The sequence below is a fragment of the Carassius gibelio genome, chromosome A19 (assembly GCF_023724105.1).
Source record: "Carassius gibelio isolate Cgi1373 ecotype wild population from Czech Republic chromosome A19, carGib1.2-hapl.c, whole genome shotgun sequence".
In the NCBI taxonomy this organism is placed as follows: domain Eukaryota; kingdom Metazoa; phylum Chordata; class Actinopteri; order Cypriniformes; family Cyprinidae; genus Carassius; species Carassius gibelio.
This window is the reverse complement of record NC_068389.1, coordinates 2,239,677-2,252,500: the sequence shown is the minus strand read 5'-3', so window position 1 is coordinate 2,252,500 and position 12,824 is coordinate 2,239,677. Positions and strand designations below refer to the sequence as shown.

At 38.2% G+C, this 12,824-nt stretch overlaps 1 non-coding gene and 10 pseudogenes across 1 annotated transcript; all 11 read right to left on the bottom strand.

Moving 5' to 3' along the window:
- Positions 1-88: 88 nt before the first annotated feature.
- LOC127936101 (uncharacterized) lies at positions 89-207 on the bottom strand (annotated as a pseudogene).
- Positions 208-1,275: 1,068 nt separating this feature from the next.
- On the bottom strand, positions 1,276-1,394 carry LOC127937162 (uncharacterized; annotated as a pseudogene).
- A 791-nt stretch (positions 1,395-2,185) lies between these two features.
- LOC127937302 (uncharacterized) lies at positions 2,186-2,304 on the bottom strand (annotated as a pseudogene).
- A 1,062-nt stretch (positions 2,305-3,366) lies between these two features.
- LOC127937161 (uncharacterized) lies at positions 3,367-3,485 on the bottom strand (annotated as a pseudogene).
- Positions 3,486-4,277: 792 nt separating this feature from the next.
- On the bottom strand, positions 4,278-4,396 carry LOC127937301 (uncharacterized; annotated as a pseudogene).
- A 784-nt stretch (positions 4,397-5,180) lies between these two features.
- On the bottom strand, positions 5,181-5,299 carry LOC127937160 (uncharacterized; annotated as a pseudogene).
- A 793-nt stretch (positions 5,300-6,092) lies between these two features.
- LOC127936809 (uncharacterized) lies at positions 6,093-6,211 on the bottom strand (annotated as a pseudogene).
- Positions 6,212-7,276: 1,065 nt separating this feature from the next.
- On the bottom strand, positions 7,277-7,395 carry LOC127937159 (uncharacterized; annotated as a pseudogene).
- Positions 7,396-9,228: 1,833 nt separating this feature from the next.
- Positions 9,229-9,347, bottom strand: LOC127937734 (5S ribosomal RNA). Its single transcript, XR_008148515.1, has one exon. It is a non-coding gene; the product is annotated as a 5S ribosomal RNA (ribosomal RNA).
- Positions 9,348-10,416: 1,069 nt separating this feature from the next.
- On the bottom strand, positions 10,417-10,535 carry LOC127937158 (uncharacterized; annotated as a pseudogene).
- Positions 10,536-11,936: 1,401 nt separating this feature from the next.
- Positions 11,937-12,055, bottom strand: LOC127937156 (uncharacterized; annotated as a pseudogene).
- Between the last annotated feature and the right edge of the window lie 769 nt (positions 12,056-12,824).

Here is a 12,824-nt window from a genome sequence, read left to right as displayed (position 1 = left end):
CTGGCGCAAACCTGCTTATATTCAGAGATCGGGCATTGACTCTATTTTTTGGCAAAATTATTATATACTAAGTGAAAAATTTCAAAATAGCTTAGAGTACCTGGCATTCCCAGGCGGTCTCCCATCCAGGCACTAACCAGGCCCAAACCTGCTTAGCTTCCGAGATCAGACAAGATCGGGCATAGCCAGGCTGGTATGGCCATAAGCGAAGACTGCTGCAAAGAGAAGGCTATTTAAAAATCAGCCAATCTACTCGCCAGTACATTATAAAAGTAGGAAAGAAACCCCAAAAGCTTAAAGCACCTGGTGTTCCTAGGCGGTCTCTCATCCAAGTACTAACCTGGCCCAAACCTGCTTATATTCAGAGATCGGGCATTGACTCTATTTTTTGCCAAATTTATTATATACTAAGTGAAAAAATTCCAAAAGCTTAAAGCACCTGGTATTCCTTGGCGGTCTATCATTCAAGTACTAACCAGACCTTAACCTGCTAAGATTCAGAGATCGGGCATTGACTTCTTCTTTTTTTTTTTTTTTTGCAAGATTATTATATAATTCGTGAAAAAAATCCAAAAATTTAAAGCACCTGGTATTCCCAGGCAGTCTCCCATCCATGTACTAACCTGGCCCAAACCTGCTTATATTCAGAGATCGGGCATTGACTTTATTTTTTGCCAAATTTATTATATACTAAGTGAAAAAATTCCAAAAGCTTAAAGCACCTGGTATTCCTTGGCGGTCTCTCATCCAAGTACTAACTAGACCTAAACCTGCTAAAATTCAGAGATCGGGCATTGACTCTTTTTTTTTTTTTTTTTTTGCAAGATTATTATATAATTTGTGAAAAATATCCAAAAATTTAAAGCACCTGGTATTCCCAGGCAGTCTCCCATCCATGTACTAACCTGGCCCAAACCTGCTTATATTCAGAGATCAGGCATTGAGTCTATTTTTTGCCAAATTTATTATATACTAAGTGAAAAAATTCCAAAAGCTTAAAGCACCTGGTATTCCTTGGCGGTCTCTCATCCAAGTACTAACCAGACCTAAATCTGCTAAGATTCAGAGATCGGGCATTGACTCTTTTTTTTTTTTTTTTTTTGCAAGAATATTATATAATTCATGAAAAATATCCAAAAATGTAAAGCACCTGATATTCCCAGGCAGTCTCCCATCCATGTACTAACCTGGCGCAAACCTGCTTATATTCAGAGATCGGGCATTGACTCTATTTTTTGGCAAAATTATTATATACTAAGTGAAAATTTTCAAAAAAGCTTACAGTACCTGGTATTCCCAGGCTGTCTCCCATCCAGGCACTAACCAGGCCCAAACCTGCTTAGCTTACGAGATCAGACAAGATCGGGCATAGCCAGGCTGGTATGGCCATAAGCGAAGACTGCTGCAAAGAGAAGGCTATTTAAAGATCAGCCAATCTACTCGCCAGTACATTATAAAAGTAGGAAAGAAACCCCAAAAGCTTAAAGCACCTGGTATTCCTAGGCGGTCTCTCATCCAAGTACTAACCTGGCCCAAACCTGCTTATATTCAGAGATTGGGCATTGACTCTATTTTTTGGCAAATTTATTATATACTAAGTGAAAAAATTCCAAAAGCTTAAAGCACCTGGTATTCCTTGGCGGTCTATCATTCAAGTACTAACCAGACCTTAAACTGCTAAGATTCAGAGATCGGGCATTGACTTCTTCTTTTTTTTTTTTTTTTTGCATGATTATTATATAATTTGTTAAAAATATCCAAAAATTTAAAGCACCTGGTATTCCCAGGCAGTCTCCCATCCATGTACTAACCTGGCCCAAACCTGCTTATATTCAGAGATCGGGCACTGACTCTATTTTTTGCCAAATTTATTATATACTAAGTGAAAAAATTCCAAAAGCTTAAAGCACCTGGTATTCCTTGGCGGTCTCTCATCCAAGTACTAACCAGACCTAAACCTGCTAAGATTCAGAGATCGGGCATTGACTCTTTTTTTTTTTTTTTTTTTTTTTGCAAGATTATTATATAATTCGTGAAAAATATCCAAAAATTTAAAGCACCTGATATTCCCAGGCAGTCTCCCATCCATGTACTAACCTGGCGCAAACCTGCTTATATTCAGAGATCGGGCATTGACTCTATTTTTTGGCAAAATTATTATATACTAAGTGAAAAATTTCAAAATAGCTTAGAGTACCTGGCATTCCCAGGCGGTCTCCCATCCAGGCACTAACCAGGCCCAAACCTGCTTAGCTTCCAAGATCAGACAAGGTCGGGCATAGCCAGGCTGGTATGGCCATAAGCGAAGACTGCTGCAAAGAGAAGGCTATTTAAAGATCAGCCAATCTACTCGCCAGTACATTATAAAAGTAGGAAAGAAACCGCAAAAGCTTAAAGCACCTGGTATTCCTAGGCGGTCTCTCATCCAAGTACTAACCTGGCCCAAACCTGCTTATATTCAGAGATCGGGCATTGACTCTATTTTTTGCCAAATTTATTATATACTAAGTGAAAAAAATCCAAAAGCTTAAAGCACCTGGTATTCCTTGGCGGTCTATCATTCAAGTACTAACCAGACCTTAACCTGCTAAGATTCAGAGATCGGGCATTGACTTCTTCTTTTTTTTTTTTTTGCAAGAATATTATATAATTCGTGAAAAATATCCAAAAATTTAAAGCACCTGGTACTCCCAGGCAGTCTCCCATCCATGTACTAACCTGGCCCAAACCTGCTTATATTCAGAGATCGGGCATTGACTCTATTTTTTGCCAAATTTATTATATACTAAGTGAAAAAATTCCAAAAGCTTAAAGCACCTGGTATTCCTTGGCGGTCTCTCATCCAAGTACTAACCAGACCTAAATCTGCTAAGATTCAGAGATCGGGCATTGACTCTTTTTTTTTTTTTTTTGCAAGAATATTATATAATTTGTGAAAAATATCCAAAAATTTAAAGCACCTGGTATTCCCAGGCAGTCTCCCATCCATGTACTAACCTGGCGCAAACCTGCTTATATTCAGAGATCAGGCATTGAGTCTATTTTTTGCCAAATTTATTATATACTAAGTGAAAAAATTCCAAAAGCTTAAAGCACCTGGTATTCCTTGGCGGTCTCTCATCCAAGTACTAACCAGACCTAAATCTGCTAAGATTCAGAGATCGGGCATTGACTCTTTTTTTTTTTTTTTTTTGCAAGAATATTATATAATTCATGAAAAATATCCAAAAATGTAAAGCACCTGATATTCCCAGGCAGTCTCCCATCCATGTACTAACCTGGCGCAAACCTGCTTATATTCAGAGATCGGGCATTGACTCTATTTTTTGGCAAAATTATTATATACTAAGTGAAAAATTTCAAAAAAGCTTACAGTACCTGGTATTCCCAGGCTGTCTCCCATCCAGGCACTAACCAGGCCCAAACCTGCTTAGCTTACGAGATCAGACAAGATCGGGCATAGCCAGGCTGGTATGGCCATAAGCGAAGACTGCTGCAAAGAGAAGGCTATTTAAAGATCAGCCAATCTACTCGCCAGTACATTATAAAAGTAGGAAAGAAACCCCAAAAGCTTAAAGCACCTGGTATTCCTAGGCGGTCTCTCATCCAAGTACTAACCTGGCCCAAACCTGCTTATATTCAGAGATCGGGCATTGACTCTATTTTTTGCCAAATTTATTATATACTAAGTGAAAAAATTCCAAAAGCTTAAAGCACCTGGTATTCCTTGGCGGTCTATCATTCAAGTACTAACCAGACCTTAAACTGCTAAGATTCAGATATCGGGCATTGACTTCTTCTTTTTTTTTTTTTTTTGCAAGATTATTATATAATTTGTTAAAAATATCCAAAAATTTAAAGCACCTGGTATTCCCAGGCAGTCTCCCATCCATGTACTAACCTGGCCCAAACCTGCTTATATTCAGAGATCGGGCACTGACTCTATTTTTTGCCAAATTTATTATATACTAAGTGAAAAAATTCCAAAAGCTTAAAGCACCTGGTATTCCTTGGCGGTCTCTCATCCAAGTACTAACCAGACCTAAACCTGCTAAGATTCAGAGATCGGGCATTGACTCTTTTTTTTTTTTTTTTTTTTTTTTTGCAAGATTATTATATAATTCGTGAAAAATATCCAAAAATTTAAAGCACCTGATATTCCCAGGCAGTCTCCCATCCATGTACTAACCTGGCGCAAACCTGCTTATATTCAGAGATCGGGCATTGACTCTATTTTTTGGCAAAATTATTATATACTAAGTGAAAAATTTCAAAATAGCTTAGAGTACCTGGCATTCCCAGGCGGTCTCCCATCCAGGCACTAACCAGGCCCAAACCTGCTTAGCTTCCAAGATCAGACAAGGTCGGGCATAGCCAGGCTGGTATGGCCATAAGCGAAGACTGCTGCAAAGAGAAGGCTATTTAAAGATCAGCCAATCTACTCACCAGTACATTATAAAAGTAGGAAAGAAACCCCAAAAGCTTAAAGCACCTGGTATTCCTAGGCGGTCTCTCATCCAAGTACTAACCTGGCCCAAACCTGCTTATATTCAGAGATCGGGCATTGACTCTATTTTTTGCCAAATTTATTATATACTAAGTGAAAAAATTCCAAAAGCTTAAAGCACCTGGTATTCCTTGGCGGTCTCTCATCCAAGTACTAACCAGACCTAAATCTGCTAAGATTCAGAGATCGGGCATTGACTCTTTTTTTTTTTTTTTTTTGCAAGAATATTATATAATTTGTGAAAAATATCCAAAAATTTAAAGCACCTGGTATTCCCAGGCAGTCTCCCATCCATGTACTAACCTGGCGCAAACCTGCTTATATTCAGAGATCAGGCATTGAGTCTATTTTTTGCCAAATTTATTATATACTAAGTGAAAAAATTCCAAAAGCTTAAAGCACCTGGTATTCCTTGGCGGTCTCTCATCCAAGTACTAACCAGACCTAAATCTGCTAAGATTCAGAGATCGGGCATTGACTCTTTTTTTTTTTTTTTTTTTGCAAGAATATTATATAATTCATGAAAAATATCCAAAAATGTAAAGCACCTGATATTCCCAGGCAGTCTCCCATCCATGTACTAACCTGGCGCAAACCTGCTTATATTCAGAGATCGGGCATTGACTCTATTTTTTGGCAAAATTATTATATACTAAGTGAAAAATTTCAAAAAAGCTTACAGTACCTGGTATTCCCAGGCTGTCTCCCATCCAGGCACTAACCAGGCCCAAACCTGCTTAGCTTACGAGATCAGACAAGATCGGGCATAGCCAGGCTGGTATGGCCATAAGCGAAGACTGCTGCAAAGAGAAGGCTATTTAAAGATCAGCCAATCTACTCGCCAGTACATTATAAAAGTAGGAAAGAAACCCCAAAAGCTTAAAGCACCTGGTATTCCTAGGCGGTCTCTCATCCAAGTACTAACCTGGCCCAAACCTGCTTATATTCAGAGATCGGGCATTGACTCTATTTTTTGCCAAATTTATTATATACTAAGTGAAAAAATTCCAAAAGCTTAAAGCACCTGGTATTCCTTGGCGGTCTATCATTCAAGTACTAACCAGACCTTAAACTGCTAAGATTCAGATATCGGGCATTGACTTCTTCTTTTTTTTTTTTTTTTTTGCAAGATTATTATATAATTTGTTAAAAATATCCAAAAATTTAAAGCACCTGGTATTCCCAGGCAGTCTCCCATCCATGTACTAACCTGGCCCAAACCTGCTTATATTCAGAGATCGGGCACTGACTCTATTTTTTGCCAAATTTATTATATACTAAGTGAAAAAATTCCAAAAGCTTAAAGCACCTGGTATTCCTTGGCGGTCTCTCATCCAAGTACTAACCAGACCTAAACCTGCTAAGATTCAGAGATCGGGCATTGACTCTTTTTTTTTTTTTTTTTTTTTTTTGCAAGATTATTATATAATTCGTGAAAAATATCCAAAAAATTAAAGCACCTGATATTCCCAGGCAGTCTCCCATCCATGTACTAACCTGGCCCAAACCTGCTTATATTCAGAGATCGGGCATTGACTCTATTTTTTGGCAAAATTATTATATACTAAGTGAAAAATTTCAAAATAGCTTAGAGTACCTGGCATTCCCAGGCGGTCTCCCATCCAGGCACTAACCAGGCCCAAACCTGCTTAGCTTCCAAGATCAGACAAGATCGGGCATAGCCAGGCTGGTATGGCCATAAGCGAAGACTGCTGCAAAGAGAAGGCTATTTAAAGATCAGCCAATCTACTCGCCAGTACATTATAAAAGTAGGAAAGAAACCCCAAAAGCTTAAAGCACCTGGTATTCCTAGGCGGTCTCTCATCCAAGTACTAACCTGGCCCAAACCTGCTTATATTCAGAGATCGGGCATTGACTCTATTTTTTGCCAAATTTATTATATACTAAGTGAAAAAATTCCAAAAGCTTAAAGCACCTGGTATTCCTTGGCGGTCTATCATTCAAGTACTAACCAGACCTTAACCTGCTAAGATTCAGAGATCGGGCATTGACTTCTTCTTTTTTTTTTTTTGCAAGAATATTATATAATTTGTGAAAAATATCCAAAAATTTAAAGCACCTGGTATTCCCAGGCAGTCTCCCATCCATGTACTAACCTGGCCCAAACCTGCTTATATTCAGAGATCGGGCATTGACTCTATTTTTTGCCAAATTTATTATATACTAAGTGAAAAAATTCCAAAAGCTTAAAGCACCTGGTATTCCTTGGCGGTCTCTCATCCAAGTACTAACCAGACCTAAATCTGCTAAGATTCAGAGATCGGGCATTGACTCTTTTTTTTTTTTTTTTTTTGCAAGAATATTATATAATTTGTGAAAAATATCCAAAAATTTAAAGCACCTGGTATTCCCAGGCAGTCTCCCATCCATGTACTAACCTGGCGCAAACCTGCTTATATTCAGAGATCAGGCATTGAGTCTATTTTTTGCCAAATTTATTATATACTAAGTGAAAAAATTCCAAAAGCTTAAAGCACCTGGTATTCCTTGGCGGTCTCTCATCCAAGTACTAACCAGACCTAAATCTGCTAAGATTCAGAGATCGGGCATTGACTCTTTTTTTTTTTTTTTTTTTGCAAGAATATTATATAATTCATGAAAAATATCCAAAAATGTAAAGCACCTGATATTCCCAGGCAGTCTCCCATCCATGTACTAACCTGGCGCAAACCTGCTTATATTCAGAGATCGGGCATTGACTCTATTTTTTGGCAAAATTATTATATACTAAGTGAAAAATTTCAAAAAAGCTTACAGTACCTGGTATTCCCAGGCTGTCTCCCATCCAGGCACTAACCAGGCCCAAACCTGCTTAGCTTACGAGATCAGACAAGATCGGGCATAGCCAGGCTGGTATGGCCATAAGCGAAGACTGCTGCAAAGAGAAGGCTATTTAAAGATCAGCCAATCTACTCGCCAGTACATTATAAAAGTAGGAAAGAAACCCCAAAAGCTTAAAGCACCTGGTATTCCTAGGCGGTCTCTCATCCAAGTACTAACCTGGCCCAAACCTGCTTATATTCAGAGATCGGGCATTGACTCTATTTTTTGCCAAATTTATTATATACTAAGTGAAAAAATTCCAAAAGCTTAAAGCACCTGGTATTCCTTGGCGGTCTATCATTCAAGTACTAACCAGACCTTAAACTGCTAAGATTCAGATATCGGGCATTGACTTCTTCTTTTTTGGTATGGCCATAAGCGAAGACTGCTGCAAAGAGAAGGCTATTTAAAGATCAGCCAATCTACTCGCCAGTACATTATAAAAGTAGGAAAGAAACCCCAAAAGCTTAAAGCACCTGGTATTCCTAGGCGGTCTCTCATCCAAGTACTAACCTGGCCCAAACCTGCTAAGATTCAGAGATCGGGCATTGACTTCTTCTTTTTTTTTTTTTTTTTGCAAGATTATTATATAATTTGTTAAAAATATCCAAAAATTTAAAGCACCTGGTATTCCCAGGCAGTCTCCCATCCATGTACTAACCTGGCCCAAACCTGCTTATATTCAGAGATCGGGCACTGACTCTATTTTTTGCCAAATTTATTATATACTAAGTGAAAAAATTCCAAAAGCTTAAAGCACCTGGTATTCCTTGGCGGTCTCTCATCCAAGTACTAACCAGACCTAAACCTGCTAAGATTCAGAGATCGGGCATTGACTCTTTTTTTTTTTTTTTTTTTGCAAGATTATCATATAATTCGTGAAAAATATCCAAAAATTTAAAGCACCTGATATTCCCAGGCAGTCTCCCATCCATGTACTAACCTGGCGCAAACCTGCTTATATTCAGAGATCGGGCATTGACTCTATTTTTTGGCAAAATTATTATATACTAAGTGAAAAATTTCTTTTTTTCAAGCACCTGGTATTCCTTGGCGGTCTATCATTCAAGTACTAACCAGACCTTAACCTGCTAAGATTCAGAGATCGGGCATTGACTTCTTCTTTTTTTTTTTTTTTTTGCAAGATTATTATATAATTTGTGAAAAATATCCAAAAATTTAAAGCACCTGGTATTCCCAGGCAGTCTCCCATCCATGTACTAACCTGGCCCAAACCTGCTTATATTCAGAGATCGGGCATTGACTCTATTTTTTGCCAAATTTATTATATACTAAGTGAAAAAATTCCAAAAGCTTAAAGCACCTGGTATTCCTTGGCGGTCTCTCATCCAAGTACTAACTAGACCTAAACCTGCTAAAATTCAGAGATCAGGCATTGACTCTTTTTTTTTTTTTTTGCAAGATTATTATATAATTTGTGAAAAATATCCAAAAATTTAAAGCACCTGGTATTCCCAGGCAGTCTCCCATCCATGTACTAACCTGGCCCAAACCTGCTTATATTCAGAGATCAGGCATTGACTCTATTTTTTGCCAAATTTATTATATACTAAGTGAAAAAATTCCAAAAGCTTAAAGCACCTGGTATTCCTTGGCGGTCTCTCATCCAAGTACTAACCAGACCTAAACCTGCTAAGATTCAGAGATCGGGCATTGACTCTTTTTTTTTTTTTTTTTTTTTTTGCAAGAATATTATATAATTCGTGAAAAATATCCAAAAATTTAAAGCACCTGATATTCCCAGGCAGTCTCCCATCCATGTAATAACCTGGCGCAAACCTGCTTATATTCAGAGATCGGGCATTGACTCTATTTTTTGGCAAAATTATTATATACTAAGTGAAAAATTTCAAAAAAGCTTACAGTACCTGGTATTCCCAGGCGGTCTCCCATCCAGGCACTAACCAGGCCCAAACCTGCTTAGCTTCCGAGATCAGACAAGATCGGGCATAGCCAGGCTGGTATGGCCATAAGCGAAGACTGCTGCAAAGAGAAGGCTATTTAAAGATCAGCCAATCTACTCGCCAGTACATTATAAAAGTAGGAAAGAAACCCCAAAAGCTTAAAGCACCTGGTATTCCTAGGCGGTCTCTCATCCAAGTACTAACCTGGCCCAAACCTGCTTATATTCAGAGATCGGGCATTGACTCTATTTTTTGCCAAATTTATTATATACTAAGTGAAAAAATTTCAAAAGCTTAAAGCACCTGGTATTCCTTGGCGGTCTATCATTCAAGTACTAACCAGACCTTAACCTGCTAAGATTCAGAGATCGGGCATTGACTTCTTCTTTTTTTTTTTTTTTTTGCAAGATTATTATATAATTCGTGAAAAATATCCAAAAATTTAAAGCACCTGGTATTCCCAGGCAGTCTCCCATCCATGTACTAACCTGGCCCAAACCTGCTTATATTCAGAGATCGGGCATTGACTCTATTTTTTGCCAAATTTATTATATACTAAGTGAAAAAATTCCAAAAGCTTAAAGCACCTGGTATTCCTTGGCGGTCTCTCATCCAAGTACTAACTAGACCTAAACCTGCTAAAATTCAGAGATCGGGCATTGACTCTTTTTTTTTTTTTTTTGCAAGATTATTATATAATTCGTGAAAAATATCCAAAAATTTAAAGCACCTGGTATTCCCAGGCAGTCTCCCATCCATGTACTAACCTGGCGCAAACCTGCTTATATTCAGAGATCAGGCATTGACTCTATTTTTTGCCAAATTTATTATATACTAAGTGAAAAAATTCCAAAAGCTTAAAGCACCTGGTATTCCTTGGCGGTCTCTCATCCAAGTACTAACCAGACCTAAACCTGCTAAGATTCAGAGATCGGGCATTGACTTTTTTTTTTTTTTTTTTTTTTTTGCAAGAATATTATATAATTCGTGAAAAATATCCAAAAATGTAAAGCACCTGATATTCCCAGGCAGTCTCCCATCCATGTACTAACCTGGCGCAAACCTGCTTATATTCAGAGATCGGGCATTGACTCTATTTTTTGGCAAAATTATTATATACTAAGTGAAAATTTTCAAAAAAGCTTACAGTACCTGGTATTCCCAGGCTGTCTCCCATCCAGGCACTAACCAGGCCCAAACCTGCTTAGCTTACGAGATCAGACAAGATCGGGCATAGCCAGGCTGGTATGGCCATAAGCGAAGACTGCTGCAAAGAGAAGGCTATTTAAAGATCAGCCAATCTACTCGCCAGTACATTATAAAAGTAGGAAAGAAACCCCAAAAGCTTAAAGCACCTGGTATTCCTAGGCGGTCTCTCATCCAAGTACTAACCTGGCCCAAACCTGCTTATATTCAGAGATCGGGCATTGACTCTATTTTTTGCCAAATTTATTATATACTAAGTGAAAAAATTCCAAAAGCTTAAAGCACCTGGTATTCCTTGGCGGTCTATCATTCAAGTACTAACCAGACCTTAAACTGCTAAGATTCAGAGATCGGGCATTGACTTCTTCTTTTTTGGTATGGCCATAAGCGAAGACTGCTGCAAAGAGAAGGCTATTTAAAGATCAGCCAATCTACTCGCCAGTACATTATAAAAGTAGGAAAGAAACCCCAAAAGCTTAAAGCACCTGGTATTCCTAGGCGGTCTCTCATCCAAGTACTAACCTGGCCCAAACCTGCTTATATTCAGAGATCGGGCATTGACTCTATTTTTTGCCAAATTTATTATATACTAAGTGAAAAAATTCCAAAAGCTTAAAGCACCTGGTATTCCTTGGCGGTCTATCATTCAAGTACTAACCAGACCTTAACCTGCTAAGATTCAGAGATCGGGCATTGACTTCTTCTTTTTTTTTTTTTGCAAGAATATTATATAATTTGTGAAAAATATCCAAAAATTTAAAGCACCTGGTATTCCCAGGCAGTCTCCCATCCATGTACTAACCTGGCCCAAACCTGCTTATATTCAGAGATCGGGCATTGACTCTATTTTTTGCCAAATTTATTATATACTAAGTGAAAAAATTCCAAAAGCTTAAAGCACCTGGTATTCCTTGGCGGTCTCTCATCCAAGTACTAACCAGACCTAAATCTGCTAAGATTCAGAGATCGGGCATTGACTCTTTTTTTTTTTTTTTTTTTGCAAGAATATTATATAATTTGTGAAAAATATCCAAAAATTTAAAGCACCTGGTATTCCCAGGCAGTCTCCCATCCATGTACTAACCTGGCGCAAACCTGCTTATATTCAGAGATCAGGCATTGAGTCTATTTTTTGCCAAATTTATTATATACTAAGTGAAAAAATTCCAAAAGCTTAAAGCACCTGGTATTCCTTGGCGGTCTCTCATCCAAGTACTAACCAGACCTAAATCTGCTAAGATTCAGAGATCGGGCATTGACTCTTTTTTTTTTTTTTTTTTTGCAAGAATATTATATAATTCATGAAAAATATCCAAAAATGTAAAGCACCTGATATTCCCAGGCAGTCTCCCATCCATGTACTAACCTGGCGCAAACCTGCTTATATTCAGAGATCGGGCATTGACTCTATTTTTTGGCAAAATTATTATATACTAAGTGAAAAATTTCAAAAAAGCTTACAGTACCTGGTATTCCCAGGCTGTCTCCCATCCAGGCACTAACCAGGCCCAAACCTGCTTAGCTTACGAGATCAGACAAGATCGGGCATAGCCAGGCTGGTATGGCCATAAGCGAAGACTGCTGCAAAGAGAAGGCTATTTAAAGATCAGCCAATCTACTCGCCAGTACATTATAAAAGTAGGAAAGAAACCCCAAAAGCTTAAAGCACCTGGTATTCCTAGGCGGTCTCTCATCCAAGTACTAACCTGGCCCAAACCTGCTTATATTCAGAGATCGGGCATTGACTCTATTTTTTGCCAAATTTATTATATACTAAGTGAAAAAATTCCAAAAGCTTAAAGCACCTGGTATTCCTTGGCGGTCTATCATTCAAGTACTAACCAGACCTTAAACTGCTAAGATTCAGATATCGGGCATTGACTTCTTCTTTTTTGGTATGGCCATAAGCGAAGACTGCTGCAAAGAGAAGGCTATTTAAAGATCAGCCAATCTACTCGCCAGTACATTATAAAAGTAGGAAAGAAACCCCAAAAGCTTAAAGCACCTGGTATTCCTAGGCGGTCTCTCATCCAAGTACTAACCTGGCCCAAACCTGCTAAGATTCAGAGATCGGGCATTGACTTCTTCTTTTTTTTTTTTTTTTTTGCAAGATTATTATATAATTTGTTAAAAATATCCAAAAATTTAAAGCACCTGGTATTCCCAGGCAGTCTCCCATCCATGTACTAACCTGGCCCAAACCTGCTTATATTCAGAGATCGGGCACTGACTCTATTTTTTGCCAAATTTATTATATACTAAGTGAAAAAATTCCAAAAGCTTAAAGCACCTGGTATTCCTTGGCGGTCTCTCATCCAAGTACTAACCAGACCTAAACCTGC